This window comes from Molossus molossus, unplaced genomic scaffold (genome assembly GCF_014108415.1).
Source record: "Molossus molossus isolate mMolMol1 unplaced genomic scaffold, mMolMol1.p scaffold_m16_p_1, whole genome shotgun sequence".
NCBI lineage: Eukaryota > Metazoa > Chordata > Mammalia > Chiroptera > Molossidae > Molossus > Molossus molossus.
The window spans coordinates 15,580,232-15,604,378 of NW_023425344.1; the positions used below are offsets into that span (position 1 = coordinate 15,580,232).

The 24,147-nt window shown below is 36.9% G+C and overlaps 1 pseudogene; it reads left to right on the plus strand.

Moving 5' to 3' along the window:
- Window positions 1-13,625: 13,625 nt before the first annotated feature.
- LOC118616282 lies at window positions 13,626-14,001 on the plus strand (annotated as a pseudogene).
- The last annotated feature ends 10,146 nt before the right edge of the window (window positions 14,002-24,147 follow it).

The following is a 24,147-nucleotide window of genomic DNA, read 5'->3' on the forward strand; positions in this document are numbered from 1 at the left end:
ACTATTTTGATACAAAACAAACAAACAAACAAACAACCCACCTACTTTAATTCTAAGTAAAATGATTATTTCCATTCATAACATTGTCCACAGTCACTGAGAAATCCCAATGCATTTTCTAAATAAAAGAAATTTTCAAATGTGTTTTTGTATATGTAATGTTTAACATGTTTTGTTCTATAATAATTTTGTTCAAATTTGGCAATAGAGTATATAATTTCCTATGTATTCACACAACTAATATTTACTAAGTGCATATTAAATACCAGGCTCCATTCTATTTGCTAAGGGTATGATCCTGACTCCATGGAGCTCACAATCAATCAGAGAAGACAGACCCTAAACCAAAATCCATCATATACATTGGGTATTAAGATAGTAGAAACCGTCCATATATGTTCTGGACTCTATCCATGCGTGAACTCCAGTCTAGAAATAACGGCAGGTTTAGGGAAACAGAATAAAGTTTAAGTGGAGGCCTGAAGGTAGGGAATAGAATGGCAGAGGAGGAGGTTTCAGACAAAACTTATGGTATCTGCCAAGGTCCAGTGGTGAGACAGAACTGGGAACCTTCAAGGAACTGGAAGGCCATCAGAATGACTGGAGTCACAGGACACAGGAACAATGAAGACAAGGGAAGACCACAGAGAAGGGTCCATAGTATGGAGGCCACATCAGCCATGTTGAAGAGTTGGGGCTTCATTGACTGTTTCTTTACTGGTCAGTGGATTTATTAAATGTGCATTTTTGAAGGATCTTTCTGGTTGCTATCTTTGAAGTCTCTAACAGATATGCTACCAATAGATTAACTTTTCCCTTTGCATTTTGTTGGTGCCCAATATAGGTTAGCTGAATTTCTACTATGGTGTACTAACAATCTTTTTTTTTTTTAATCCTCACATGAAGACTTTTTTTTTGCATTTATCTTCAGATAGAGTGGGAGGGAGAGAGAGAGAGAGAGAAACATCAGTGTGAGAGAGACACATTGAGTGGTTGCTACCCACATGACCCCAACCAGAGCAGGGAACAAACCACAACCGAGGTACTTTCTGAACTCAGATTGTCTGTTCTACGGGCTGATGCTCTGACCGCTGAGCAAAACCGGCCAGGGCTCTACTAACAATCTTTTTTTTTTATCCTCACCTGAGGACATTTTTCCATCTTTTGTTCAGATAGAGTGGGAGGGTGAGAGAGGAAGAGAGAGAGAGAAACATCGACATGAAAGGGACATATTGAGTGGCTGCCACCCGCAGGACCAACCAGGGCAGGGGACAAACTGCAACCGAGGTACGCGCCCCTAGCAGGAACCGAACATGGGTCTCTCTGGACCACAGGCCTATGCTCTTACCACTGAGCCAAACAGGCCAGGGCTACTAACAATCTTTTTAGTTTCATATTTATATCCTGTCTAGTTCTAAAATGATTTGAGGCATAGTGCACAAAATGTGTTTGTGGGAATATGTCTTCTCAAAAACTCATTGCTTTTATAAAACTACAAGATTGGCTTTAGAAAATATCATTTACTTATCCCTAAGTAATTATTATGAGTTTCTACTAATTGTGAGCTCCCTCAGCCTAGAGATGATGCTTGATGTATGCTCAATTAATGTTTGTTAGAAGGAAATAATTGAATGCGTGTTTCATTGAAGATTTACGGTATGGGTGACTCAGATGCAATGGAGAGTATTATCTGAGCACTGAGCAACATGTAGAATGGTGCATGCGATCAACTAGGGGAGATTATATACCCAGAAACACACAAAAAGATTCACACCATCACACTTGCCACTCAAACTGAAGGCTGAATGAGATAATCTCTACATGAGAGGTATAGTGTGTACGTTCCTTAATGCACAATGCAATATGTTTTTTATTTTTTCCCTCAAGTCAACCCAATTTACAAAAGTTCAAATGCTTATCCAAACCAAATCCAAACTCTAAAGATTTGGGAGTTTTTCCGTCACTGCATATGTTACAGTTTTGAAAAATAACTGCAGGATGACTTAACTAATTGTCTTCTTTCAGTTTTCCATCTAGAGTAGATGAATACCTACGCATCCCACAATCAATGAGCCCTGCAACTTCCTATGGATAGATTAGCACATCTGTAGTTTAAAGTCAGTTTGCATGAGAAGGGAAAAACAGGATCCCATGAGGAATGTTGGAGGGATCAATTCATAAGCAAAGAAAACATGCTATTCTCAGCAAGGAAGCAATATATTTTTCTTCAGTTGCTGTGATTAATTACGCAGCACAACTGTAAGACTGTTTTAAACGGGCCACAGTTCATCACAGAAGCCCCCCAAGTTGACCTGCATTAAAAGCTGAGGAGGAATTGCACACTAATTCTGTGCAGCTTTGTGTAACAGGACTGTTGTCTGAGAAATTATGGATAATAATAAAACGCACAGCCTTTGTTTAACACTGAGAGTAGGCAGTGTGGCCCCACCTCCGGTGACTGATTCCACTAATGAATCACAGTTAAAACTAGAAAACCTCTTTCCTGGGAGTCTCACCCATTATACTGCTGTGAAAATGAGGATGAAATGGCTTCAGTAAAATTTCAGTGAGGTCGGGCTCTTCCAGATTCCTTCTCACCAATACATACACAGGTGTGTTTCTAAGAGGAAATGATAAGAAAATATACTCATTGAAGTCTTCTTTTTCTCTTGACTCAGTGTTTACAGTCTTGGTAAATGGTTATACTTTGCATTCAATGACAAAGTAAAATAAAATAAAATAAAAAGGTTGAGTGGAAGCAAAGTCAGGACCCGTATGCAATTTCGGTCTTCTCTCTTCCTATCTATCTGCGCCTTTCGTCTTCTCTCTTCCTTGCTGATCTTTCCACTCTTGGGTAAAGAGACAGAGCCTTCTCCAAGTGCCACACCTTGTCCGGAAGCAATCTGACAGTCCAACAGCCCAACTCCACTGTTGTCATACTCTGCAACGTAAAGGTCCTGGCCACACATCTTCAGTGAACTGCTCTACCTACAGGGACCTCCTACCTACTCTCCATCCTCTGATGTTATTTGTTCTTTGTGATGTAAGACTAGGATGTGGACTGAGTGCTGACTTGTCAGCCCTTATCTCTGAACAGTTTTCCTCCACACAAAGCAAAGCACTCTTATCTGAGACGATACAAATAATCACCAGTTTGGTTTTGGTTTCAGGCAGGTGAACCCTGCCTTTACACAGTGACCCCTGGCAATCATAAAGGAAGCATGTGCTCTGCCCACCCAGATGTGGAGAAAGGTTGGAGACTCCTATTCTATCAGTTTTCCCCCATCTTTCAAGCTTCATTGGCACTGGTACATTCCTGGCAATGACCTGGAATGGGACCTTGAAAAAATATAGAATCAATTCTAGTTTGTCTATTTCACAGACATCAGGGTAAAGGGAAATTATCTGAAATCTCATACATTTAAAGATTTATTTATTACCTTACTACCATAAAAGCCGAAGGCTTCATTTTGATGCTTCAAATCTACCACACTGGGGCAGTGTGGAGGCTGATGAGACTAAGAATTAAGTACCCTATCTGTGCTATGGAGTGTTTCGATATTTTAAATTTCTCTTACCCTGATATCTTAGTAACAGGCATTCAATAGCTTGTTGGCGTTTTGTAGATTTTTGTTCTGTCACTGAAGTAATAGAGGTAGTCTTTGATTTTTAAGAGCTTAGAATCAAAAGATAAATATAAAAATACACAAATGCATAAAATATCTAATTTTAACATGAGTCAGATAGAGTTGGACAGAAAGAATCTTAAATAATAAATAGACATTGTGAAGGTTTCTATTAATAATTTCACTCTCTCTAGGCTCACTGACTTTGCCTGTCTTTCTAGCATGTCCTTGTCTTTCCTTCTATTCATCCTCCAGAAAGTGTTTTGGCTCTCTCTTTCTCCTAGGATTCCTTCTGGATCTACTGATTTTGTAAGTTTGGTTTATGGGGCCCAATTTTGCCACAGCAACCTGTACTTACCCCTAGCTGCATGTCTCCCATTGTACTGTGAGTGCCTAATTCTATGTTGGTTTCCAACTGTAGGCCTAAGCACCATGAGGGGAGAAGCTCTATTTTACTTTCTTTCTCTTTTTTCCCTCCTGTTTTCCTTTTTTGAGCATCTATCTCAAAATCTGATGCATTAATGGGTATTAGTTGAAAGTGCATCATGAAGGCATGTAATAAAAATATGATATAGTGAATATATGAGACCATTAAAGGTTAGAGGTGGGAGCCAATAGAGAAATAAATGAAAATGGAGATAAGGGAAGAATGTTGGAACAAAGGTGTCATCCTTTACAGGATTGTCTTTCTATTTTTTCCTCATTAAAGAGGATAACTCCTCAGTGCAAAGGTGAAACCAAGAAATTATGTCAAACTTGCTTTCCCAATTATATCTCAGAAAACTGAAGGAAAAAAAAATGGTTTAAAATGACATAAAGCCAAAGAAAAGATGAATAAAACATAAACCAGAAACCACTCTTGAGTGGCTTCAGGAAGAAGGGCTATTTGCCGTACAATTTGCTAGCATTTTTGTACAAGTATTTGTAATACAATTAGTTAGGCTGCTGGGTTAAATATTCACCTTGGGAACAGGAGAATGGACAGGGAATTATGGGGAGAAATTATACAACATATTTACCAAATGTAATGGGCTGATTCTATCACCGTATTTGTAGAACATAATAAAACGTGTGCTTGACTATCAGGTATTTTTACCTCAAAGTGCTTTCCTTAGTGTATTATGAACTTATTTTCTGACACTGGTTATTACTCAATTCTATAGCCTTTATTACAGGAGCAGTTAAAGAGTAACTTCCACTCTTAAAAAGGTTGATTTGTTTTGCTCCAGGAAGGAGTCTGCTGTGAAATGTTGAGACAAGCTTTATTTAAGGGCAGCTGCCCGGTGACGATGGAACCCATTCATCTCCGGGGCATGCTACCTGTTTGATTTTTAAAATTCCCTCATCTTTCTACAACTCCAAGTAATTGGCTAGAAAGTCAGTATTCTCACTTGTCTATTTGCAATGGTTTTGATTTAATTATCATTGTTGATCCCCTCAATTCAAGGGTTAGCCAAGATAGACACAACTATGCACGTCTATGAACGGGAGCATGGAACAGGGTCAGAATGGAATGGTTTTACCCTCGTCGTAGATTGGATAGATTTCTCCGATGTGTTGCAAAGTTGGGTTCAGTTATTTAATCGCTTGGTGACTGTTAAGACATTTACATTGTAAGGACACTCATTATCTGTTCAGAGAAATTCTGGACTTTGTAGATGAAGAGACTTTTATTCCGGGCGCTTTCATACGTTTTTACTTATTCTTTCATTGGAAAAAAGGACAGGTCTAAATGCAAATTAACATTACTGTTTAAATATCACAGATCATTTTCTCTGAGCCCAGTTACAATAACTAGTAATTATAAGAATTGCTTGCCTTTGGCTTCCGGCTAAGCTAGTGCCAAACTTGTCCGTTTATTAGATCTGTCAGACTGAGTTAATTATCTTTGTGATAATAGATGTGCCTTACCTCCAACAAAACAAATACACTTATAATTAGCTTTTTAGTTAGAATTTTAATTTATTTATAAAGATTGTTTGTTTCTCTTCTTTTTTTCCTGATTTAAAAGAGAGAGGATGGTGAGGGAGGGTTTCCAGTTTTTCCGGTTGCCAGTCTGCTTCCTGGTTTGTAAAGGAAGGGAAATAAAAGACTCGTGTTTAACCACCAAGTCCAGTGTCTAATAGGGTTTCACGCCTCTTCTATGTTATGTCAATTCACCTCCAAGGCATTTTATTTTATTCCACAGACACAGAAACGGGCCCCTTTTATCTGCCTGCTCAACAGAGGGGTGTTCTGGATGCTAGTCCATGGAAATACTAACAAGAATGATCTGAAAAGCACTCTGTAGCACAGCACAGCTGCCTGAAAAGTCAAGTCATCTGATGCTGTCCCCACATCTTTGTCACTTGTTCCTCTTTCTTCTGTGCCCAGCATGTTTCAGAATATTACACAAATGCCTGCAATGGATTCGTGGAGAGTGTCTGCGAGTAGGAAGGAAAAACACACGCTTCGGTGTCATGTCCAACAAAGCTGGGTTTCATCACTGGCGCTGCTAAGTCTTAGCTGTATGTGTGTGGCTCAGGCAAGTTATTAAACTGCTTTGAGTCTTGGTTTCCTCATCAGTATAATGAGAAGGATGCCTAAATTAATAGAGGTTGTTGGGAGGACTAAAAAAGAATATGTATAGAGAGCTCAGCAGGGTGCCTGGCACAGTTTAAAAAGCTCAGTAAGGGGTGATTGCTATTATCAGTATAAGACTCACAGGGGAGTATTGATGTCTAGAGAATCTGAAATGAATATTAAAGCCTAATAATCATTTTATATGTTTTATTTTATATGGAGATATGTTTTTAACTAATTTATAAAAACAGACACTCCTGATCATCTAGAAATTCATGCTAGTTTACATGAAATAGTGAAAACATGCTATAAAGAAAGGATTATTTTATCTTTACCCAAGGACTTTTTTTTTTTTTTTGCATTTATCTTCAGATAGAGCAGGAGGAAGAGAGGGGAGAGGGAGGAAGAGAGAGAGAAACATCCATGTGAGAAAGACACATCAACTGGCTGCCACCCACACGACCCCAACCGGGGTTGGGGATGAACTGCCGCCGAGGTACGTGCCCTTAGTGGGAACCAAACCCAGAACTCTCTGGACCATGGGACGCTGCTCTAACCGCTGAGCCAACTGGCCAGGGCAAGAAAGGATTTTTGAAAGTCCCGTTGATGAACTTGTCCCTGTCCCACACTGGAAATGCCTGCCCGCTTTCTCAGCCCTATTCACGCTCTTGTTTAGTCTTTTCTGTCAACTTACTGAACCACTCTTTTTACTTTGAAAACATTCATTGTGTTAAAGTTCCCCTCCAAGAGCTTTTTGTTAATCCTCATCCCAGGATATTTTTCCATTGATTTTTAGAGAAAGTAGAAGAAAGAAAGAGAGAGAGAGAGAGAGAGAGAGAGAGCGAGAGAGAGAGAGATGAATTTATGTGAGAGAGATACATTGATTGTTTGCCTCCCTTGTGACCCCAGTCAAGGAATCAAACCTGCAACCCAGGTACATGCCCTTGACTGGAATCAAACGCATGACCCTTCAATCCATGGGTCCATGCTCTAATGGCTGAACCAAACAGGCCAGGGATCTGCCAACAGCTTTTGATCTGCCAAATACAGAGATCTTGGTTAGGCTAGCAAAGGTCTGATTCATTCAACGTGGGTCCCAAATATTTTATAATGTGAAGTCAGACTTGCCCAGGATAATGTTCAATCTGCCTGCAAATTATTATCAATGAGTTCTCACTATGTCACTCCTGGCTTAAAGGGGGATCCCAGTCCTGGAGGTAATGAATTGACACCTTGGTCATGTGGCCAAATGCTCACACACCTGAAGAGGAAGTAGGGGTGGGATGTGAGCAACATAGCAGGGGCAGTGGAGATGCCTTTATCTCCTCACAGATCAAGCATACTGCCACCTAATACAAGTTTGTTTCTAGAGCTGCCATTGGAGTTTGGGTGTCAAGGCCAGATGTGCTAATTCAGAGACCATCCAGGGCCCTTTGCTAACAGAGTTCCATGACTTTGCACCCAGGTCTTTATTCCATTTAAATCACATCCTCAAGAAATCACCTGAAGGTCTTTCTTATAACTCAGAACTGTGGCAACCACTCTTAAATTACTCTATTTCATCATGGAAATGTATGGATTAAAAAAAATTCTTTTTTATCAATTTCTTTTGGTTATAGATGTTTCTCCTTTTTCCTCCATTGACACCCTCCTTCTGAACTCCCCACCCCCAGATATTTTTTTTCCCCTTGAAATCAAAGTTCTCTTTTTTCTCCTTTTAATCTAGATAGGAACATAGGGCTGAGTTTCAGGGCTCTCTAGCTGGCGTTGCCAATATGACATTGAGGGGAACGTATCTGTACTCTGGACTTTGTCCTGGAGGTGGAGAGCGGTGCATTCATTTATTCATTCCACAGATGTTTCTTCTTGCCAAAGCATGCTTGCTACAGGGGGGTAGACACTGTCCCTGTTCTCTCTCTTACTTGTGCCCTTCTCTGTTTTTGAAAAGTAGGAATTGTGGCAACCAGCCAGTAGCAGCAACAACCATGCAGAGGATGGCAAATTTGACAATGACGCTGGTACAAAGAATATCCGCGTTTGGAAAAATAGCATTTTCAAATGTGATCCGGTAGATGCTGGGTTGGAGTTTGCTATGTTGCCAGAGCTCCAGCGTTTTGGAATTAGCAAAATTGTTTATAAAATAATGTAAGTATTTTAGCAGCAAATTAATGATAGGTGCTTAGTGAAGATACCTGGATTTCACATTTACATGAAAATGTGTATGTATATCATCTCTTCATTCAACAAATACTAATTAGGATGTTTTTATACATCAGATGCTTCTAGGCATTGGGTTTTATTAGAGAACAAAGAATTCTAATGGCTTCTGTGTCTTCACATAGCCTTTTACTGAATCTGTACGTAAGAGGAGGCAGTACACAAAAGGCTCTCTCCAACCGGTCTCAACCTGCCACCTTGACGGATTATCCAGCCCTTCCATCCCCCTCTGAACATACAGACTACTGCCCTCAGCACACTAAATGCTTACAATGGCTTCCATGCAGCTGAGTTATGGAATTATGAAGAACCAATCATGTTTTTTCCTACTTTTTTTCTTGTGCCAGTGTGCTTATTAATGTAATTGTGTGACTCAGTTATATGGGTATACTGATTAAATGTGAGAGAAAAGGGAAATTGTAGATTCTATACAATTAATTGAAATTCTTTAAAGAGGCAAAGAAGATGAATCACTAAGATACATTTGATGTTGAAATAAGCACACGTACAAATGTTTACGTATCCTTATCTGTATCTGGTGATGAGGAGTACCTTCTGGACATCTGTGGTGGCTGGGTCAACGGACCGCTGAGGATGGGAAGGAAGAGTGGAGATCATTGACCATTTGAAATACAAAATCCTCCTTCAAAGTAATTGTGATGAATATCTTAAAAAATGAAAAGTAGTAATTCACATTCTCAGTTTCCCAAGAAATTAAAAATGTCTTCATTTATCCCTCATGAATTAATTCATGGATCAAATATTTTGGTGAATAGAATTTTTTAAGAGCTGCTAGTAAGACTAAGTGAAGGAAATGTGGCTGAATATAAAACAGGCCAATCTTGCCTTCCTTTTCTTTCTTCTGTGTAAATCATTTGGGACTTTTCTTTGCCACTGCTGTGCTCCAGTGAGCCAATCTGATCTCCAAGTGATTATTACCTTTTTTGCCTGAACGGCAGGGCTACACACAAATAGAACTTGTCGTGTAATTCTACACTTGTATTAACACTCATTCCTCTCCACTTTATCCAAAAGTAATGGTGCAGAGAGGTCCAAAAATAATATTAGACAGTAGTAGCTTGCCTGCAAATTACCATTCATTTCTTTGTGTCCTGCATTTCCTTAGCTGTCACTCCCATGGGCTTAAACAGAGACTCCAGCTTCTGCAGCTCATTCTACCAAGGATGCATTTCCAAGGTTTATTAGGTGGGGGTGGGGCATGGTCATATATATACTTATATACAGGTCCCACTTTATGGTTTCTATAGCTTCTTTCTCAAAGCTAAGTCTGATTTCTTCTCCTAGTCACTTTTACATATTCTGGCCACTCTGTTACCCTGTTACATCATCTCTTAAGGGGCACTGCTCAAGTACCTTTGCACCACTGTGGGACAACTTGTAGACTCCTCTGGAAATCTTATAAACAGAAACTGTGTTCCAGGTAGTTGTGGGGATAACTCCCCACCCCCTTTTAATTAATGTGAACTTGGGTACATGGGCATTCATTCAGAACCCTTGGTCCCCTCAGAAGTATTAGAATTGATACTAACCTGTTTAGGTTTTAGTTTCAGTCCTTGCCTCTCCATGCATCTCTGACAGGAGTATGATAAAATGAACCAGGAGACACATTCAAGCAAAATCTATGCATCACCCATCAGTTTCTTTTAAAAAATGCCCCTAACTGGGCAAAGCTTGTCTCCTTGACTCTCTCTTTCCATGGACTAAGAGGTACATGGGCCTACAAAGGTTGAGAGTAGATAAGTTAGTAAATCAGGCTGGGAGGGGACTCTAGCAAAGAAATAAATTATATTCTCTATTTAAAGGGAGTATCCTTCAACTTGAGCTGAGTAAGATCAGTTTAGGCTAGGATGTTGGCCAAATACTAGCAGTTCTACATTTTTGGGTAAAATCTAAATCTAGACTTGTATGTGAACTCTCTTGATTTTTGAATATTGGCCCCTACTTTGAAAACTATTAAAAGTCCTGGACAAACATATTGCCTCACAATTTGGTTCTTAAGTACCTAGTAAATAATGTCAGACTTAAATCTAATTTCTTACACATTTGCACCTAAATATCCCTTGGTGAGAAAAGTATAGATGTTTTCTTCTGGAAGAGGATGAAGTGTACCACCACCCCAATTTTTTTTTCAAATAAAATGATGTCCCACTACACTATACCAAGTTCATCTCATGACCTTGCACTTGCCCCCATGTAAGGGACTTAGTTCTATTTTCTTAGAAGCTTCTTGATTCTTCTATAACTAGATTTCTGCAAGTGGTCAACTTTATCACTTGGAAAAGCTTCCTTATGCCCAAGATGTTTTATATTAGTAAGATCAGTTTAGGCTTAAGCTAAACCTTAATACTCTCAATAATTATTTCTTGAACAACTACTTTGTACAAATCACAGAATATGATTTGCAAGTCTACTCCTCAAGGATTTTGTGGTCTAGTGGAATATTTAAGGGGAGTAAAGTTAAAAGGAGGGAAGTAAAACTTTGTTATATGCCTATTATACAACAGGGACTTTGTTAACTTGTTTAATCCTAGAAACCATTTTATGAAATAGATAAGATAATGTTTTGAAGAAAAGGAAGCTAATCCTGAGGATATTCAGTTAATATTAGGCAAAGGTGTAATTGGAACCCAACACTGTTTAAAATCTACTGCTTGAATATTATGTTTCTACATCTTATAAACTTTAGGGAAATGCAGAAAGAAGCGAGTACAGTTCAAATAAACTATAACAGTTCTCTGTCCCTCCCTCCCTTCCTCCTTCCCTTCCATTCTTTTTTCTCTCTCTCTTCCTTTATTTCTTCCAATCCTTGATTGTGAATATTTGAGAAGCTATATTCACTAAACATCCTCAGCTTGAGAACCAAGTTTACCCAAAATATATTCTTTGCATTTATTGTAGTAAATTAGGGCCTTATAAAATTTAGATGTCAGAGCATTTTCATCAAATTCTCAGTTTCATTCTCTGCAGGACAACTTTAGTGGCCATATTCATTTACTAATAAGTAACTTACTAGTTCGACATATTTCAAGCAACTGAAAGAGTATCTTCATATCTGAAATTGTTTCCACATAGTAATATTACAAGTGTGCAGGTAAAGATATGATAGAAAACACTAAATTTTCTAAAAGTAGCGATAATGCCAATATTTAAATTGGTGGGTTCTAGACTCAGTAGCTTAAGAGCTGGGGATTTTGATTTATGTTATTGTAGATATTTTTATTTTCTTGACTAAAAGGATGCTTCCAACTGACAGTTTGCTACCTTTCTATAGGCCCCTCAAGGAATTAATTAGAGAAGGTAACAAAGCAGATATTCAAGATAAATTTTCCCTAACAAATCACTGTTATTCCTTCTGTTCCAGCATCTTCCTTTTAATCTCAGTGCAGTTTATATTTTGGGGTGATCTTTGGTTATCATGATCTCTTGCACAAAGGTTTCAGGCCACTTTTTATCTGCCAGAGAATATTATCTATTTGTACCTTTGCCTCTCTACATCTAAGTAAGAAAAGATAGAGCATGACATAAAGAAAAAGCTCGTAAAATCTGATTTTGGAGATTACAGGCTTTAAGACATATCATTCCTCTTTCCCACCATGTCACAAAAATAAAGAGAAGACACAAGGATCAGTAGCTAAATGCAGTAAGATATTAGCTTTGCTAATGGCTAATCAGATGCCCAATTGTCTTCCTACTACAGGGCTCTTGATAAATTATGTTAGAGAAAGTAGCTTAAAAATAAAGCCTAATAAAAACATTCTGTTTTCATTCCAAAATGAGACCTATAGGGAGAGCTGGGTCAGCAAAACAGACTCCAGTGATACAGAACCAGCTGCTGAGAGATCTTTGGGTCTGCCTCACACATGATTACCAGAGAGTGCAAGAGGAGAAATGGCAGGTCTCCTTCAGGACACTTATCTCATGGGAACAGAGGACAGAGGAGGAAAGCTCACTCCCCATAAATGCAAGTGGTTCCAAGAGAGCAAGAGCCCGTGCCCAGCGTGAGCAGTGATGGGCTGCACAGTGCCCACACGCACTCGTAAAAGTGTAGTTTTATGGAAGTCAGGCTCTCACTAACCAAAGTTAGTTGATCTGTCCCCGTCTCTGGAGGAGGAGGGAATAAGATAGAAAATACTGGTATGTAAGGTAAAGACTTATAGGACTAAATGCGTATTGTTGTACATGCGTTTAGGTATCACAGTAGACTCATTCCCTGGAAAGCCTCAGAATTCCTTTGTTTTCATCAGGGACAATGAAGCCAGGAAGAGAAGGATAATGGAGGAGAACGGGGCAACTTAATCCCTATGCTTTTAAAGGGTTATTCTATTCATAGAGTAGTAGGACTAAAATAGACAGATTGATATGTGTCCCTAAAAGATACACTGGATAAAGGAACCCAAACTCAGGATTCCACAGGGTCTTAACCTTCATGGGTTTGGTAAAGAAGTCTTTATTTACATCTGTTGCTTAGTCTCCCAGGTCCTTCTCCATCTTCAGCCTAGCCCCTGTCTTCTCAAGGCTCTGGAAAGTAAAGCTTGAAATAAAATTGAGGAGTCCCAATTGACATTGACTGATGAGTAGGAAGACATTTGGGGAAGAGAAAGTCCCAAATACTGCCACAGGAAGCTCCATTCTCTGGAGAGAACTTAATCATTTGCTTATCCAACCAGCATTTATCAAGTCAAGTGCTGTGATCCTCAGGGGCCTACAGATGCCAGTCTGTGAGACACTGCCATAAAAGTTAAAGACTGTCACTTTACTTGTTCCCTTGATAACAGTGATGTTGAAAACAAATTCAAATGTGAACCTTTGAAATATTATACCAGCACAGAGTTGTAGGTTGATCATCAAGAATATGTTTTTATTTATTTTTAATATCATCATTGAAACTCAAGCAAAAAAATTTACAGAGGTCCTGTAGACCTACACAAATTTATATGAAGAGTCCCAAAGACCTTATGCTGTAGTTTCAGAAATGCTAGCATAGAAGGGAAACGAATAGTTTTGAGATTAAAAGAGATCAGAATTCTAATCGTGGATCTAAAATTTACAAGATTTATTTATTTATTTATTTATTTATTTATTTATTTATTTATTTATTTATGCCAGATTAGATGACTTAAAGATATTAAGTCATTTAAAAATGAGAATACCCTCTCCCACAAGACCTTGGTCTCTTTCTTTCCAACTTGGGCTGGCATAATGGCTCCTGCAAAGAAGGATGGGGAGAAGAAGGGCCGTTCTGCATCAGTGAGGTAGTGACCTGAGAGTATACCATCAGCATTCACAAGCGCATCCATGGAGTGGGTTTCAAGAAGTGTGCCCCTCGAGCACTCAAGGAGATCCAGAACTGTGCTTTGAAGGAGATGGGAACTCCAGATGTGCGCATTGACACCAGGCTGAACAAAGCTGTTTGGGCCAAAGGAATAAGGAACATGCCATACCGTCTTGGGTGCGGTTGTCCAGAAAATGTAATGAGGATGAAGATTCACCAAACAAGCTATATACATTGGTCACCTATGTACCTGTTACCACTTTCAAAAATCTACAGTTAATGTGGATGAGAACTGACTGTTGATTGTTGAGTAAAGTTATAAAATTGCCTTTGAAAAAATAATAAATAAAAATAAGAATAACACTACCTATGTAATGGAGTTGTTATAGAGAAGGAATACCATGATGTATATAATATACATTATGTAGTATTTTACATATACTAGACTTCTAATCAATATGAATTCATTCTCATGCCATAATCCCCCATTCTGCCCATCATCTACAAGAAACTATATACTAGGTGATACAATGACGGATTAAATATTGTCTATAAGAAGATCTCAGTCTGGTCAGACAATAGACATATAAACACAATTATAATATATTATAAAAAGTAACATAATATAAAAATGTAAAAAATAGTAAAAATATATGAGGTATAGAAAAGATCTTTTCTCATAACCTGAAAATTACTCCCTAAAGAAACATATTCCTGGTGAATATTAAGTTAATGATAATAGGGATGATGATGATGGTATTGATGATGGTGATGAAAATGAAGTTTATGATGATGACAATAATGATGAAGATAGTTTATTTACATTTATTGCATATATGCTATGTTGTAGTAACTCAATTTTCATATTATTTGAACTTCACAACATGCTAGGAAGGTAGAAATATAATTTCTATGCTTTAGACAGTCACAAGTTTACACAGTAGCATGGGGAAAAGCTGGGACTTGACCCAGTTCTGTCTGAATCCAAACCCCAAGCTCTTAACCACTATAATGCATGCTCTTTCCATAAATTAATTACTGAATGGTAATTAGGTTCTACTTGAGCTATAGTTCATTTGAATTTAAATAGGCTTTTGTGGGTATATTGGGCACCTTTCCCTACTCCATTGCATTTACCGATTTCCTGATTTTAGTATCCTAAATCGGATTTGGGAAAACAACACTCTGAAACTCAGTTGAGTACTTCCACCTCTGATTCCAGACATGGAACACAGAGCTCACACCTAGCAGGTGAGAGCATTTGCTGCTCCGGTTACCACAGTGAGTGGTTCAGGAATGGACAAGCAGATGGCTCAACCCGAGGGTCAAGCTCAGTCAAAACAAACTCCAGAGGTGTCTTTTGTGAGATCATAAAAAGGGATTCTTCTTGTCCTGTTGGACTTGAACCTGAGAGACTTCAAACGTGGAGCTACTATAGCTATCTCACCACCACAAAAAGACCGAAAATGAAGCCAGTAGTAGAACAGAGCAAGAAACAGCAAAGAGATTAAATCTTAAGAACATAATTTAAACCATCGTTTTCAGCCTGCAGTTTCAATGACCTAAACCAATGTATTCCTTTTCTGCTTAGGTCAATTTGCGTTGTGTTTTATTTCCCTTGTAACCAGAGAAGTCCTGAATGATGAAGTAGGCTTGCCTTAATGCCTAGTGTATGTTATAACAAATCATCAAGTAATTCTGGCTGAAGAAATAGAACATTATTAGTGCGACTGAAACATTCTGTGACTTGGCTCTTTCTACCTTTGTCTTTACATTCCAGATTAAAGCGCTAACCTGAATTTTATGTTTACTTTAAATCTGCCTGTTTTTGATTATCATTAAAGTACTGTACTATTTTTCAAAATTTTACTTTTTGGTAATGGATCATAAGTGTAATCTATATAATTTATTTTTCTAATTGCATAGTATTCCTTTTTTATGAAAAAACCACAGTTTATTTAAACATTTTACTGCTGCCTGGCCAGTGCAGCTACGTGGCTAAGTGTCAAGCCATGCACCAAGAGGTTACCGGTTTGATTCCCAGTCAGGGCACATGCCCTCAGTGGGGGGGCATGCAGGAGGCAGCCAATCAATGTTCTCTCTCATCAATGTTTCTCTTGCTCTCTCCTTCTCCTCTCCTCTTTCTCTAAAAATCAATAAAGAAAAAAAATTAAACATTCTAATGCTGAGTGACTGAACATGTCCTCCAATACAAATGGGTAAAATTTATATACATCTGTAGGAGAAATTGAGGGGCTGGAAGATACTCACATCTTCAGCACTACTGAATAACATCAAGTATTTTTCCTAAAAATTGTTTGTAGCAACAGTGTGTGAGATTCTCCATTACTTCATATCCTCACTTGCCTGGGCCATCGTCAACAGTTTTTGCTTTTATTCAATCTGTAAAATGGTACCTCATGCTGAATTTTATTTTTCTTTCTCTAATATGCATCTGATTATATATTTATTTACGATATGGGTTTTGTCTTTTGTCAAGTGCCTGTTCGTGTATTTTATCCACTTTTCTATTGGGTTGTTTGTCTTTTAATGAGTTAGTAAATACAGGATTTTGTGACGTATTTTGAATTTGAGTCCTTTAAAGACTCTGTTCTACAGAAATCTTCTTGCAGTTCATGTCTTATCTGTTCACTTTTATATGGTACCTTTTGATAACCAGAAGTTTAGAAATTTTTAAATAAATTTACATTTTTATGGTTATGTGTATTAAGAATTGCTTCTCTGCACCAAATTCATGAAGATATTCTTCTACATTTCATTCTAAAAGTGTGAAAGTCTACATTTTGAATGTATCTTCTAAAACCAAAGAAAGTGTTTGAGGTAGAGATACAATTGTATGTTTTTCCATATAGATAACCCAGTAGCATTTATTGAAAATTCCACTATGTTCTCACTGCTCTGAAATGTCACTGCTATCATATATCAAGTTTTCATAAAAGTATGTGTCTATTTTTTGAAATTTTCATTTTGTTTTTAAAATATGTTTTTAGAGAGAGGAAGGGGAGGGAGATAGAAACATCAATGAGAGAAAAATATCAAGTGGCTGCTTCCTACACACCCCTTCCTGGGAATCAAACCTGCAACCTGGGTATGTGCCCTGACTGAGAATCAAACCTGTGATATCTTGGTACACTGGCAACACTCAATCCACTGAGCCACACCGGCCAGGCAGATATTCTGTTCTGTTCTTTTTTTTTTTTTTTTCTTTATTGATATTAGAGAGAAAGGAAGAGAGATAGAAACATCGATGAGCAAGAACATCATCGATTGGCCCCCTCCTGGGGATTTGGCCCAAAACCTGGGCATGTGTCCTGACCAGGAATAGACCCAGTGACCTCTTTGTGCATGGGTGGATACTCAACCACTGAGCCACACCGGCCAGGCCAAACTTTTCATTCTTATGATTGCTCTCTTTGTCCCAATCTGTGCCAATAATGTCTTAATTATTATACTTTTATTAAAATTCTTAATATATGTGTAACAGGTACCCTCAGCTGATTCTTCTTCAAAAATGAATTCTATTGTTGGCCCTTTTCCCACCCATATTAAATTTATAATCAACTTGTCTAATTCTATGGGTAAATCTATTGGAATTTTTATTGGAATTAGATTGAATTTATACATTAATTTGGATAAATTGACATTTTAAAATGTTGAGCCATTCCATTCATGTAAACGGCATATAACTTTATATTATTTAGGTCATTTTTTATCTAATAGTAAAGTTTGAAAATTTTCTTACAAAGATCATTGCCTCTTTCATTAATTCTATTTCTATGTAGCATACAGTTTTATCTTCTCTTACAATTACATTTTCTGTCTGTTGCGTCATAGTAATGCAGATGATTTTTATATATTATTCTTGTACCCAGAAAATATAATAAAATATCTTATTAATTTTAAGAAATTATTAGCATATTCACATGGGTTTTCTTTGCAGATAATTGTATTTATTATAAATAGTGACGTTATTCTTTATTCTTCTAAAACCATTATTTCAGTTTATTCAGTGACTTACCACTAGGACATCCTATAAATGATGACTAAAAAACAAATCATGTAAAGAAGTATACTCAGTGGACATTCTCACCTTATTTCTGAGTTTAAAGGGAATAAATGTAGTGTCTTATTATATGTTATCTCGCTGTAGTTTTTGGTTAGATACTCTTTATCATTTTAAGACATTCCTTCCTTTGCTTGGTTTGTCAAAAGTTTTTATCATGAATGGTGATTAAATTTTATGTAATGCAGTTTATGCCTCTATTTTCTTTAATATGTTTTATGGTGAATTAATAGATTTCCTAAAAAAGTAATGAGACTCACATTCCTGAGATAAATACTGATGGATCATGGCATATTATTTTTTTTTCAAAGTCTATTTTTGAGATTTTTGTAGGTATATCAATGAGTAAAATCAGTTTATGATATCCCTCTCTGATAGTAGTTCTTGTCTGCTGACCTCATAAAATTAGGTGGATAATTTTCACACTCCCTCTTTTTTTTTTTCCCTAAAAGATATGAATAATGCAAGAATCATCTACTTCTGGAATGTTCTGTCAAATTTGCTTATAAAAATTTTGAGACAGTGTATTCTCCATCATATGATTTTAAATTAGTGATATATTTTTTAATGGTAATAAAACAATTAGTTCTCCCTACCTTCCTGAGAGAGTTTTGATAAGTTCTAATTTGCTAGAAAATTATAAATTTAATCTAGGTTTTAAATGTATTACATATAAGACTTTATAATTTTTTAACGTAAATACTGAATGTGTTTTTTTAGCTATATTCTTCCTTACATTCTGACAATGGTTCATTCATTCCCCACCCCCTCCTTTTCTGGCCAACCCTTATGAAGGCTTATCTACTTTATCAGCTTTTTTAAAGGATATAAATTGACTTTGTCAATCCTCATTATTATATCCCCTATATTTTATTTGTTTATTTATTTTTATTTTTGCTGCATTTAACCTTTGTTATTCATTTAATTTCTAGTAAATATTCAGTGTTTAGTCCTTTCAAATATGAATATTTATATTAGTATATTTCTTTTGAATTACATCTTTGATTATACAGTATTTTTATTATCATTCAATTTTTAGAATATTTTTATTTCCAGTTTGATATTTTCCTTTGACCCATGAGTTATTTGGAAATGTGTATCTTTCAATTTCAATTTTCCTAGCATTTTAAAGTTAAATTTTATTATTTATTTATTTAATTGCATCATGTCTCAGAATATGCTCTGAATAATACTGACTCTTCTGACTCTTTGAGATTTCTTGAGGCATACTTCATGACTCAGTAATTAACTAAACACTAAATAAAAGTGTATACTCTTAAATTTTTGGATGTATGGTTTTATGTATACTTAATAGATAAAATTGTACAAATTTCTATGTTTATTTTTCAGCTTTATTGAGATACATTTAATATGCAAACAATTTCCCATGTTTAATGTATACGTTTTGATGAGTTTGGACATGTACATATACCTGTGATACTATCACCACAATTAAGGTAATAAATGTATCTATCACTTCCAAAAGATGTCCTATGTCCCTTTGCTTATTCTTTTTTTTTTTTTTTTTTTAATTTTTGTTCCTTTATTGATTTGAGAGGAAGAGAGAGATAGAAACATTGATGAGAGAGAACATCAATTGGCCACCTCCTGCATGCCCCACACTGGGGATGGGGCCCACAACCTGGGCATGTGTCCTGACCAGGAATTGAACCGGCGATCTCTTGATGCATGGGTCGATGCTCAACCACTGGGCCACACCGGTTGGACTCCCTTTGCTTATTATTTATTTTATTTTATTTTATTTTTTGTGAATATTATAGATGCCCACTATTTTTTCCTTCATTGCCCCCTTCCTTCTGGTTCCTGCCCTACCACATGCTTTCACCAACCTTTTGTCTGTGTTCTTGGTTTATGTATATATATATACATATATATATGCACAGAAATTCTTTGGTTAATCTTTTCCCACCTCCCCCTTCCCTCTGAGATTCCTCAGTCTGTTCCATGTCACCATGCCTCTGATTCTATTTTATTCATCAGTTTATTTTGTTCATTAGATTTCACATATAAGTGAGATCATTTGATACTTGGCTTTCTCTGACTGGCTTATTTCACTTAGCATAAACTCTCCAGGTCCCTCCATGCTGTCTCAAATGGAAATAGATCCTTCTTTTTCACATCTGTATAGTATTCCATTGTGTATATGTGCCACAGCTTTTTTATCCACTCATCTACTGATGGGCACTTTTGTTGTTTCTAGATCTTAGCTATTGTGAATAGTGTTCCTATGAACACAGGGGAGCATACATTCTCTCTGATTGGTGTTTCATGCTTCTTAGGATATATTCCTAAGAGTCGGATCATTGGGTAAAATGAAGGTTCAATTTTTAAGTTTTTCAGGGAATACCATATGTTTTCCATAGTGGCTGCACTGGTCTGCAATCTCACCAGCAGGGTACTAGGGTTCCCTTTTTTCCACACCCTTGTCAGCACTTGTTTGATGATTTATTGATGGTAGCCATTCTGGCAAATGTGTGGTGGTACCTCATTGTCATTTTAATTTGCATTTCTCTGATGATTAATGACTTCGAGCATTTATTTTTACATGCTTCTTGGCTATCCACATATTCTGTTTACAGAAGTGTTTATTCATGTCCTCATCTCTTTTTTTTTTTTATTATTGATTTTAGAAAGAGGGGAAGAGAAGGGAGAGAGAGATAGAAACATTGATGAGAGAGAACATCGATTGGCCACTTCCTGCATGCCTCCCACTGGGGATTTGGCCCACAACCTGGGCATGTGGCCTGACCTGGAATCAAACTGGCAACCTTTTGGTGCATGGGTCAACGCTCAGCCAGTGAGCCACACCAGCCAGGCCTCAGCTAATTTTTTAATTGGATTGTTTATCTCCCTTTTGTTGAGTTGTATGAGTATTTTATATATTTTGGAGATTAACCCCTTAGCCAATGTATCATTGGCAAATGTGTTCTCCCAAACAGTGGGTTTCCTCTTCATTTTTATGCTGGTTTCTTTTGCTGTGCAGAAGCTTTTTAGTTTGATGTAGTTCCATTTGTTTGTTTTCCTTTGTTGTTCTTGCTCTAGGCTATGTGTCAGTGAAAATTCTGCCACAAGAAATGTCTGAGATTTTGCTCCCTACATTTTCTTCTAAGATTTTTATGGTTTCATGACTTAAATTTAAATCTTTCATCCATTTTAAGTTTATTCTTATATATGGTGTAAGTTGGTAGTCTAGTTTCATTTATTTGCATGCACCTGTCCAGTTTTTCCAACACCATTTATTGAAGAGACTGTCTTTACTCCATTTTATTCTCTTGCCTCCTTTGTCAAATATTTAATGAACATATGGGCTTGGGTTGACTTCTAGGTTCTCTGTTCTTTTCACTAATCTATATGTCTGATCTTGTGCCAGTACCAGGATGTTTTGATTACAGTGGCTTTGTAGTATAACTTGATACCCAGTTTTGTGAACACTTCTACTTTGTTCTTCTTTCTCAAGATTGCTATGGCTATTTGGGGTCCTTTTTGGTTCCATATACATTTTTGGAGTCTTTGTTATAGATCTGTGAAATATGTCATTGGTATTTTAATAGAGATTGCATTGAATCTGTATATTCCTTTGGGTATTATGGACATTTTAAGGATGTTAATTCTTCTAATTCATGAACACAGTCTATTATTCAACTTGTTTATAGATTCTTCTATCTCCTTTTAAGCATCCTGTAGTTTTACACAATGACCAGGTGGGATTTATTCTAGTGATACAAGGCTGGTACTTTATTCACAAATCAATAGATGTAAGACATCACATAAACTAATTGAAAGATAAAAATCACATGATCATATTAATAGGCATGGAAAAAGCATTCAACAAAATCCAATAGCCATTTTTAATAAAAACTCTCAGCAAAGTAGGAATAGAGGGATCATACCTCAACATAATAGATGCCTTATATAACAAACCTATAGCCAATACCATACTTCATGGGCAAAAAAACTAAAAGCATTTTTCCTAAGAACAGGAACAAGACAGGGATGCCTGCATTCATCACTTCTATTCAACATAGTACTGGAAGTTCTAGCCACAGTGATCAGACATGAAGAAAAAATAAAAGCATCCAAATTAGAAATCGGGAGTAAAACTGTCCTTATTTGCAGATGAAGTGATATTATACACAGAAAACCCTAAAGACTCCACCAAAAAACTACTAGTTTTAATAAATAAATTTAGCAATGTAGAAGGATACAAAATTAACACCCAGAAATCTATTGCATTTTTATACATCAATAGTGAGCACTCAGAAAGAGAAACTATAAAAGCAATCCCATTTACTATTGTAGCAAAAAAATTAAGATACTTAGAAATAAGCTTAACCAAGGAGGTAAAAGGCCTTTGTTTATTTTTAAGACTTTGTTTTTACAGCAGTTTTAGAGAAAGGTAAAGAGATTTTCCATATATCTCCTGAACCTCACATACATAGCCTCCCCCTTTATCAATATCTCCCACTAGAATGGAACATTTGTTCCTATTGATGAACTTACATTGCCACGTCATAATCGCTCAAAGTCCACATTTTACATTATGATTTGCTCTTGGTATTGTACATTCTATGGTTTAAATAAATGTATGATAACATGTATCCATCATTACAGTATTATGCAGAGTATTTTTGCTGCTATAAAAATTCTCTGTATTCCACCTATTTATCCTTTATCACTTCAACCCCTGGCAATCACTGATCTTACTGTCTCCACCGTTTATCCTTGTCCAGAATGTTATATAGTTGGAGTCATACATTATGTAGCCTTTTCAGATTGAGTTCTTTCATTTAGTAAAAAATGCATTTAAGGTTCCTCCATGTCTTTTCATTGCTTGATAGATCACTTCTTTTTAGCACTGAACAGTATCCATTGTCTGAATGTACCACCATTTGTTTGTCCATTCATCTAATATCTTGGTTGCTTCCAAGTGTTGGCAATAATAAATAAAGCTGCTATCAGCATCTGTGTGCAGGGTTTTTTGACATAAGTTTTTAACTACATTGAATAAATACACAGAGGTATGATTTCTGGTGTGTATGGAAAAAGTGTATTTAGTTTTATAAGAAATTGTGAGGTCATCTTCCCTAGTGCCTGTGCCATTTTGCATTCCCATTGACAAATGTGAGTTCCTGTTTTCCTGTTATTCAACATTCTAGCCAGCATTTGGTGGTGTCAGTGTTTCTGAGTTTGGCCATTCTAACAGATGTGCAATAACATCTCATTGTTGTTTTACTTTGCATTTATCTGATGCTATATGATGCAGAACATCTTTTCATATGCTTATTTGTCATATGTGCTTAAAGCAGTAGGGATGCTCTTACCATCCTTGCCCACCTACCATACTGTATTTGCTTCTGTTTGGGGTCTTGACTACTATGAATTCCCCCCCCCTTTTTTTTTTGGCATGGTACTTAGGTACTGAGAAGAAGTTTTAAAGTGAGATTTGATGAGCATATTTAGGTGTTTTGTAGCTAGGGAATTTGAGAATACCTAGAATTTCCTAAGGATGAACAAGGAAGGTGGCACAATAGTTTTTGACTTCTTTTTTGACTGTGACATTTTAGCACAAAGTATAAGCAATTAAACAAATGAGATAAAGCGTATTCTGGTTGTCATGGGATTGGAAGGCCTCTCCCTTCATTTGCTCCCCTCCACCATCCCTCATACCATCAGAGGAAGTGCTAACTGAGACTGCCATAGTAGAACAATAGGTCCATGGGAGAATGTCCCCAAGTCCATGAAACTCTAAATGTCTCCAAGTCCCTAAATATCACAAAGAGATATTTGGGAAACATTCCACTTTTAATGTGGGACTTCTCAACTTCATTTTTGAATGTCATGGATTACTGTGCTTTTGTATGATCTTACCAGGGACCTGAATAGCTCAACAAGGGTGTGTCAGTCCTGTGAATGTTAACAAATCGTGTACACACATTTGAAGGGAGAGACCAGTCTGTTTGAGGAGGCATCTCTTATAGGATATTTGAGAACAGGGGAAAAAAAGTGTTTTACAAGTTATTGAGCCACTTTAAAAGGCATATGGATACCTGCAACTGGTGTCAATAGCTTTCCATTGCAATGGAGTATCAACATGGATGTCAAGATTTACCTGCATTTTATACCCATCAAATCAATATAAAATGATGAGGGTGAACATTCTGCTGCTTTTGTGGAATAAGAATGAACCATGTTTTACAGTAATGCCAATAAGATCAGAAAAAGAGAAAATGCTGAGAGATCTTATTTCAGAATTTTGTCCTAAAAGGGGTGTGCATGAGATTAAAAATATTAGCATGTGCTGCAGTTGTAAGAAAATCTGGTTGGTATGAGACACAAAAGGGTCT